This window comes from Arachis stenosperma, chromosome 6 (assembly GCF_014773155.1).
Source record: "Arachis stenosperma cultivar V10309 chromosome 6, arast.V10309.gnm1.PFL2, whole genome shotgun sequence".
Lineage (NCBI taxonomy): Eukaryota > Viridiplantae > Streptophyta > Magnoliopsida > Fabales > Fabaceae > Arachis > Arachis stenosperma.
In genome coordinates, this window is record NC_080382.1 from 26,654,210 (window position 1) to 26,662,404 (window position 8,195).

General features: G+C 38.9%; 1 non-coding gene across 1 annotated transcript; it reads left to right on the forward strand.

Moving 5' to 3' along the window:
* Window positions 1-512: 512 nt before the first annotated feature.
* On the forward strand, window positions 513-619 carry LOC130938466 (small nucleolar RNA R71). The gene has a single exon (XR_009069629.1). It is a non-coding gene; the product is annotated as a small nucleolar RNA R71 (small nucleolar RNA).
* The last annotated feature ends 7,576 nt before the right edge of the window (window positions 620-8,195 follow it).

Below are 8,195 nucleotides of genomic sequence, written 5' to 3' on the forward strand. Positions count from 1 at the left end.
GGCTTACTATTGTTCAGCCTATTGCGTCCACCATTGTTAAAACCTTGTTGAGGTTTTTGTTGATCCTTCCAGGAGAAATTTGGATGATTTCTCCATGATGAGTTATAGGTGTTTCCATAAGGTTCACCTAAGTAATTAACCTCTGCCATGGCAGGGTTCTCAGGATCATAAGCTTCTTCAGAAGCTGCCTCTCTAGTACTGTTGGATGCATGTTGCAATCCATTCAGATTTTGAGAGATCATGTTGACCTGTTGAGTCAACATTTTGTTCTGAGCCAATATGGCATTCAGAGCATCAATTTCAAGAACTCCTTTCTTCTGAGGTACCCCATTATTCACGGAATTCCTCTCAGAGGTATACATGAACTGGTTGTTTGCAACCATGTCAATGAGTTCTTGAGCCTCTTCAGGCGTTTTCTTCAGGTGAATAGATCCACCTGCAGAATGGTCCAATGACATTTTCGAAAATTCAGAGAGACCATAATAGAATATATCTAATATGGTCCATTCTGAAAACATTCAGATGGACATCTTTTGGTCAGCTGCTTGTATCTTTCCCAAGCTTCATAGAGGGATTCACCATCTTTTTGTTTAAAGGTTTGAACATCCACTCTCAGCTTGCTCAGCTTTTGAGGAGGAAAGAACTTATCTAAGAATGCAGTGACAAGCTTATCCCATGAGTCCAGGCTATCCTTGGGTTGAGAATCCAACCACACTCTAGCTCTGTCTCTTACAGCAAAAGGGAAAAGCATGAGTCTGTAGACTTCAGGATCAACTCCATTCGTCTTTACAGTCTCACAGATCTGCAAGAACTCAGTTAAAAACTGATAAGGATCTTCAGATGGAAGTCCATAAAACTTGCAGTTTTGTTGCATTAAAGCAACTAGTTGAGGCTTAAGCTCAAAGTTATTGGCTCCAATGGCAGGAATGGAGATGCTTCTTCCATCAAACTTGGACGTTGGTTTTGTGAAGTCACCAAGCATTCTCCTTGCATTATTATTATTATTTTCGGCCATCTCCTTCTCTTGTTCGAAAATTTCTGAAAGGTTGTTTCTGGATTGTTGTAATTTAGCTTCTTTTAATTTTCTCTTCAGAGTCCTTTCAGGTTCTGGATCAATTTCAACAAGAGTGCCTTTATCCCTGTTCCTGCTCATATGAAAGAGAAGAAAACAAGAAAAGAAAGAGGAATCTTCTATGTCACAGTATAGAGATTCCTTTGTGTTAGTGGAAAAAGAAGGGGGTAGAAGAAAGAAGAAGGATGGATTCGGATTTATGGATGAAGAGAGGTGAAGAGAAGTGTTAGTAATTAAATAAGTAAATAGAAGAAGAAAAGAAGAGGGAAATTTTGAAAATAAGTTTGAAAAGGGTTAGTAATTTTCGAAAATCAAAGACAAAATGTAATTAAAATTAAACATGAAACAATTAATTAATTAAAAAGAATTTTTGAAAAAGAGAGAGATATTTTCAAAAATAGAAGAGGGAAAAGTAGTTAGGTGGTTTTGAAAAAGATAAGAAATAAACAAAAAGTTAGTTAGTTAATTGAAAAAGATTTGAAATCAAATTTGAAAAAGATAAGAAGATAGTAAGTTAGATAAGATATTTTGAAATCAAATTTTGAAAAAGATAAAATTTTTGAAAAAGATAAAATTTTTGAAAAAGATAAGATAAAAGATAAAAAGATTTAATTCAAAAATTTTGAAATTATTTACTTCACTAACAAGAAATTACAAGATAAGATTCTAGAACTTAAAGATTGAACCTTTCTTAACAAGAAAGTAACAAACTTCAAATTTTTGAACCAATCACATTAATTATTAGTGAATTTTCGAAAATTACATATAAAGATAAGAAAAAGATTTGAAAATAATTTGAAAAAGATTTTTGAAATTTTCGGAAAATAGAAAAAAAAAATGAAAAAGATATGATTTTTGAAAAAGATTTTGAAAAGATAGGATTTTTAAAATTGAAATTTTGACTTGACTTGTAAGAAACAACTAATTTTAAAAATTTTTTTGACCAAGTCAACCCAAAATTTTGAAATTTTGGAGGGAAATAAGGAAAAGATATTTTTTTGATTTTTGAAATTTTAACTATGAGAGAGAAAAACAACAAAAATACTTTATGCATGAAATTTTTAGATCAAAACCATGAATGCATGCAAGAATGCTATGAATGTCAAGATGAACACCAAGAACACTTTGAAGATCATGATGAACATCAAGAACATAATTTTGAAAAATTTTTGATGCAAAGAAAACATGCAAGACACCAAACTTAAAAATCTTTAATGCATGGAAAATATGAATGCAAAAATGCACATGAAAAACAAGAAACAACACAAAATAAAAAATCATCAAGATCAAACAAGAGGACTTATCAAGAACAACTTGAAGATCATGAAGAACACTATGAATGCATGGATTTTCGAAAAAATGCAAGAAAAATTTTTAAAAGCATGCAATTGACACCAAACTTAAAAATTGACTCAAGATTCAAACAAGAAACACAAAATATTTTTAGTTTTTATGATTTTCTAATTTTTTTGTATTTTTATTTTTAATTTTCGAAAATAAAGTTGGAAAAAAAACGAAAAATAAAAAGAAAAATTTTTGAAAAAGATTTTGAAAAGAAAATTACCTAATCTGAGCAACAAGATGAACCGTCAGTTGTCCATACTCGAACAATCCCCGGCAACGGCGCCAAAAACTTGGTGGACGAAATTGTGATCACTATGTTCTTCTATCTTTTGAGCTTTAGTATGAATATACCCTTAGGGCACTGTTTATTTTCTTTATTGGAATTCACAACTCCGTTCAACTAACCAGCAAGTGTACTGGGTCGTCCAAGTAATAACCTTACGTGAGTAAGGGTCGAATCCACAGAGATTGTTGGTATGAAGCAAGCTATGGTCACCTTGCAAATCTCAGTTAGGCAGATTAAAAAGGTAATTGTGATTATTGGATTGTAAATAAAAAGGAATAATAAAAAGGATAGAAATACTTATGCAGATTCATTAGTAGAGGTATCAGTTAAGTATATGCAGATGCTGTATGGCTCAAGGACGCCTGCTTTCCTACTGCTTCCACTCAATCCTTCTTACTCCTTTCCATGGCAAGCTTTGTATAGGGGTTCACCATCAACTGTGGCTACTTTCATCCTCACGGGGAAATATCCTATGCGGCTGTCACTCGCACAGCTAACCAGTCTGGAGGCATCACCCATGGTTGATAACTACATCCCATCCTTGCAGTGAAAACTAATGCTCACGCACTCTGTCACAGTACGGCTAATCACCGGTTGGTTCCCGCTCCTACTGGAATAGAATCCCTCTTTTGCGTCTGTCACTAACGCCCAGCAGGTTACAAGTTTGAAGCACGTCACAGTCATTCATTACCGGAATCCTACTCGGAATACCACAGACAAGGTTAGACTTTCCGGATTCCCAGGATCCTACTCGGAACACCACAGACAAGGTTGGACTTTCCGGATCCTTATAAATGCCGCCATCTATCTAGCTTATACCACGAAGATTCTGTTGGGGAATCTAAGAGATACACATTCAAGCTCTGTTGCATGTAGAACGGAAGTGGTTGTCAATCACGCGCGTTCATAAGTGAGAATGATAATGAGGGTTATCTAACTCATCACATTCATCATGTTCTTGGGTACGAATGAATATCTTGGAATAAGAATAAGATAGAGATTTGAATAAAAGAAAATAGAACTTCATTAATACTTGAGGTACAGCAGAGCTCCACACCCTTAATCTATGGTGTGCAGAAACTCCACCGTTGAAAATACATAAGTGAAAGAGGTTCAGGCATGGCCGAATGGCCAGCCCCCCCTAAACGTGATCAATAGTCTCTTAGGATGAAGAATAAAACAAAACTGAGACCAAAGATGTCAAATACATCAATAATTCATCCTATTTATAATAAACTAGCTCCTAGGGTTTACATGAGTAAGTAATTGATGCATAAATCCACTTCCGGGGCCCACTTGGTGTGTGCTTGGGCTGAGCTTGATCAATACACGAGCAGAGGCTTCTCTTGGAGTTGAACTCTGAGTTATGACGTGTTTTGGGAGTTCAACTCCGGATCATGACGTTTTTCTGGCGTTTAACTCCAGACAGCAGCGTGTACTTGGCGTTCAACGCCAAGTTACGTCGTCATTCTTCGAATAAAGTATGGACTATTATATATTGCTGGAAAGCCCTGGATGTCTAATTTCCAACGCCGTTGAGAGCGCGCCAATTGGAGTTCTGTAGCTCCAGAAAATCCATTTCGAGTGCAGGGAGGTCAGAATCCAACAGCATCAGCAGTCCTTTTGTCAGCCTTTTTCAGAGTTTTGCTCAAATCCCTCAATTTCAGTCAGAATTTACCTGAAATCACAGAAAAACACACAAACTCATAGTAAAGTCCAGAAATGTGAATTTAACATAAAAACTAAGGAAAACATCCCTAAAAGTAGCTCAAACTTACTAAAAACTATATAAAAACAATGCCAAAAAGCGTATAAATTATCCGCTCATCATCTATACATATGAGGAAGACGATTGAAGAGGCTCAAGAACTCATAGATACTGTTGCTAGAAATCAACATTTGTACTCTAACAGTGAGCCCTCTACAAAAGAAGAAGCTATTGATCCTAATCCTCAAGAACAGATTGTTGAGCTTAATCAGCAATTACTCCTAATGACAAAACAGTTGGCAGAATTTAAAAAGATGCTCCAAGAAACTAAAATTGCCAACAAGAACATAGAATCACAGTTGAATCAGACAAAACAGCAGTTATCTAAACAGATAACAGAAGAATGCCAAGCAGTTCAACTGAGGAGTGGGAAGACATTGAATAACAATGCTCAAGGTAGCAAAAAGCCAAGAAAGGAACAAATGACAGAGGATAACCAAACCACTGCCCAAAATCCCTCTGAGGACAGTAAGAGCCCAGAGAGGAATACTTCTGGCGTTCAAACGCCAGAAAGGGGGGAAAAGCTGGCGTTAAATGCCCATTCCTTGCCCAGTTCTGGCGTTCAAACGCCAGTAAAGGGGGGAAAAGTCGGCGTTAAACGCCCATTCCTCACCCAATCCTGGCGTTCAAACGCCAATGAGGAATCAGACACCTGAGAGTGCTGATAGTAACCCCTCTAAAAAGGCTTCTCCAACCACCTCTGTAAGGAATAAACCTGCAGCAACTAAGGTTGAAGAATATAAAGCCAAGATGCCTTATCCTCAGAAACTCCGCCAAGCGGAACAGGATAAGCGATTTGCCCGCTTTGCAGACTATCTAAGGACTCTTGAAATAAAGATCCCGTTTGCAGAGGCACTTGAGCAAATACCTTCTTATACTAAGTTCATGAAAGAGATCTTAAGTCACAAGAAGGATTGGGGAGAAATTGAAAAAGTGTTTCTCACTGAAGAATGCAGTGCAGTCATTCTGAAAAGCTTACCAGAAAAGCTTCAAGATCCAGGAAGCTTTATGATACCATGCACATTAGAAGGTGCTTGCACTAAGACAGCCCTGTGTGACCTTGGAGCAAGTATCAATCTAATACCTGCATCCACTATCAGAAAGCTTGGATTGACTGAAGAAGTCAAACCAACCCGGATATGTCTCCAACTTGCTGATGGCTCCATTAAATATCCATCAGGCATAATTGAGGACATGATTGTCAAGGTTGGGCCATTCGCCTTTCCAACTGACTTTGTAGTGCTGGAAATAGAGGAGCACAAGAGTGCAACTCTCATCCTAGGAAGACCTTTTCTAGCAACTGGACGAACTCTTATTGATGTACAAAAAGGGGAAAGTAACCTTGAGAGTCAATGAGGATGAGTTCAAGTTGAATGCCGTCAAAGCTATGCAGCATCCAGACACATTAAATGAATGCATGAGCGCTGACATTATTGACTCTTTGGTAGAAGAGATCAATATGACTGAAAGTCTAGAATCAGAGCTAGAGGACATCTTCAAGGATGTTCAGCCTGATCAGGAGGAACCAGAGGAAACAAAAGAATTTTTGAAAATTCCTCAAGAAGAGGATAAGCCTCCCAAACCTGAGCTCAAACCACTATCACCATCCCTGAAGTATGCATTTCTGGGAGAGGGTGACACTTTTCCAGTGATCATAAGCTCTGCTTTAAATCCACAGGAAGAGGAAGTACTGATTCAAGTGCTAAGGACACACAAGACAGCTCTTGGGTGGTCCATAAGTGATCTTAAGGGCATTAGCCCAGCAAGATGCATGCACAAGATCCTATTGGAGGATAATGCCAAACCAGTGGTTTAACCACAAAGGCGGCTAAATCCAGCTATGAAGGAGGTGGTGCAGAAAGAGGTCACTAAATTACTAGAGGCTGGGATTATTTATCCCATTTCTGATAGCCCCTGGGTGAGCCCTGTCCAAGTTATTCCCAAGAAGGGTGGCATGACAGTGGTTCATAATGAAAAGAATGAACTGGTTCCTACAAGAACAGCTACAGGGTGGCGTATGTGTATTGACTACAGAAGGCTCAATACAGCCACCAGAAAGGATCATTTTCCTTTACCATTCATAGACTAAATGCTAGAAAGACTAACTGGTCATGATTATTACTGCTTTTTGGATGGCTATTCAGGTTACAACCAAATTGTAGTAGATCCTCAAGACCAAGAGAAAATAGCATTCACTTGCCCTTCTGGCGTGTTTGCCTACAGAAGAATGCCTTTTGGTCTGTGTAATGCACCTGCAACTTTTCAGAGATGTATGCTATCCATCTTCTCTGATATGGTGGAGAAGTTCCTGGAAGTCTTCATGGATGACTTCTCAGTATATGGAGACTCATTCAGCTCCTGTCTTAACCATCTAACACTTGTCCTGAAAAGGTGCCAAGAGACTAACCTGGTCTTAAACTGGGAGAAATGTCACTTTATGGTGACTGAAAGAATTGTCCTTGGGCACAAAATTTCAAGCAAGGGAATAGAGGTGGATAAAGCAAAGGTAGAGGTAATTGAAAAATTACCACCACCTGCCAATGTTAAGGGAATCAGAAGCTTTCTGGGGCATGCAGGATTCTACAGAAGGTTTATAAAAGATTTTTCAAAAATTGCAAAACCTCTGAGCAACCTGCTAGCTGCTGACACACCATTTGTGTTTGACACTCAGTGTCTGCAGGCGTTTGAGACCCTGAAAGCCAAGCTGGTCACAGCACCAGTCATCTCTGCACCAGACTGGACATTGCCATTCGAACTAATGTGTGATGCCAGTGACCATGCCATTGGTGCAATGTTAGGACAGAGGTATAACAAGCTTCTGCACGTCATTTATTATGCTAGCCGTGTTTTAAATGACGCACAGAAGAATTACACAACCACAGAAAAAGAGTTACTTGCAGTGGTCTATGCCATTGACAAGTTTAGATCCTATTTAGTAGGATCAAAAGTGATTGTGTACACTGACCATGCTGCTCTTAAGTACTTACTCACAAAGCAGGATTCAAAACCCAGGCTCATAAGATGGGTATTGCTTCTGCAAGAGTTTGATATAGAAATAAGAGACAGAAAAGGGACAGAGAACCAAGTGGCTGATCATCTGTCCCGAATAGAACCAGTAGCTGGGGCGTCCCTCCCTTCTACTGAGATCTCAGAGACCTTTCTGGATGAGCAACTCTTTGCCATTCAGGAAGCTCCATGGTTTGCAGACATTGCAAATTATAAAGCTGTGAGGTTCATACCCCAAGAGTACAGCAGGGTGCAGAGAAAAAAATTAATTTCAGATGCCAAGTACTACTTATGGAATGAGCCATATCTCTTTAAGAGATGTGCAGACGGAATGATCCGCAGATGTGTACCTAGAGAGGAAGCACAAAGGATCCTGTGGCATTGCCATGGATCACAGTATGGGGGACATTTCGGAAGTGAGCGAACAGCCACTAAGGTCCTCCAATGCGGCTTCTACAGGCCTTCTCTCTACAGGGATGCCCGAGAGTTTGTGCGTAACTGTGACAGTTGCCAAAGAGCTGGTAACTTGCCTCATGGATACGCCATGCCTCAACAAGTGATCCTAGAGATTGAATTGTTTGACGTATGGGGTATTGACTTCATGGGTCCATTCCCACCATCATACTCAAACACTTACATTCTGGTGGCAGTGGACTATGTATCTAAATGGGTAGAAGCAATTGCTACACCCACTAATGATACTAAGATCGTGCTGAAAT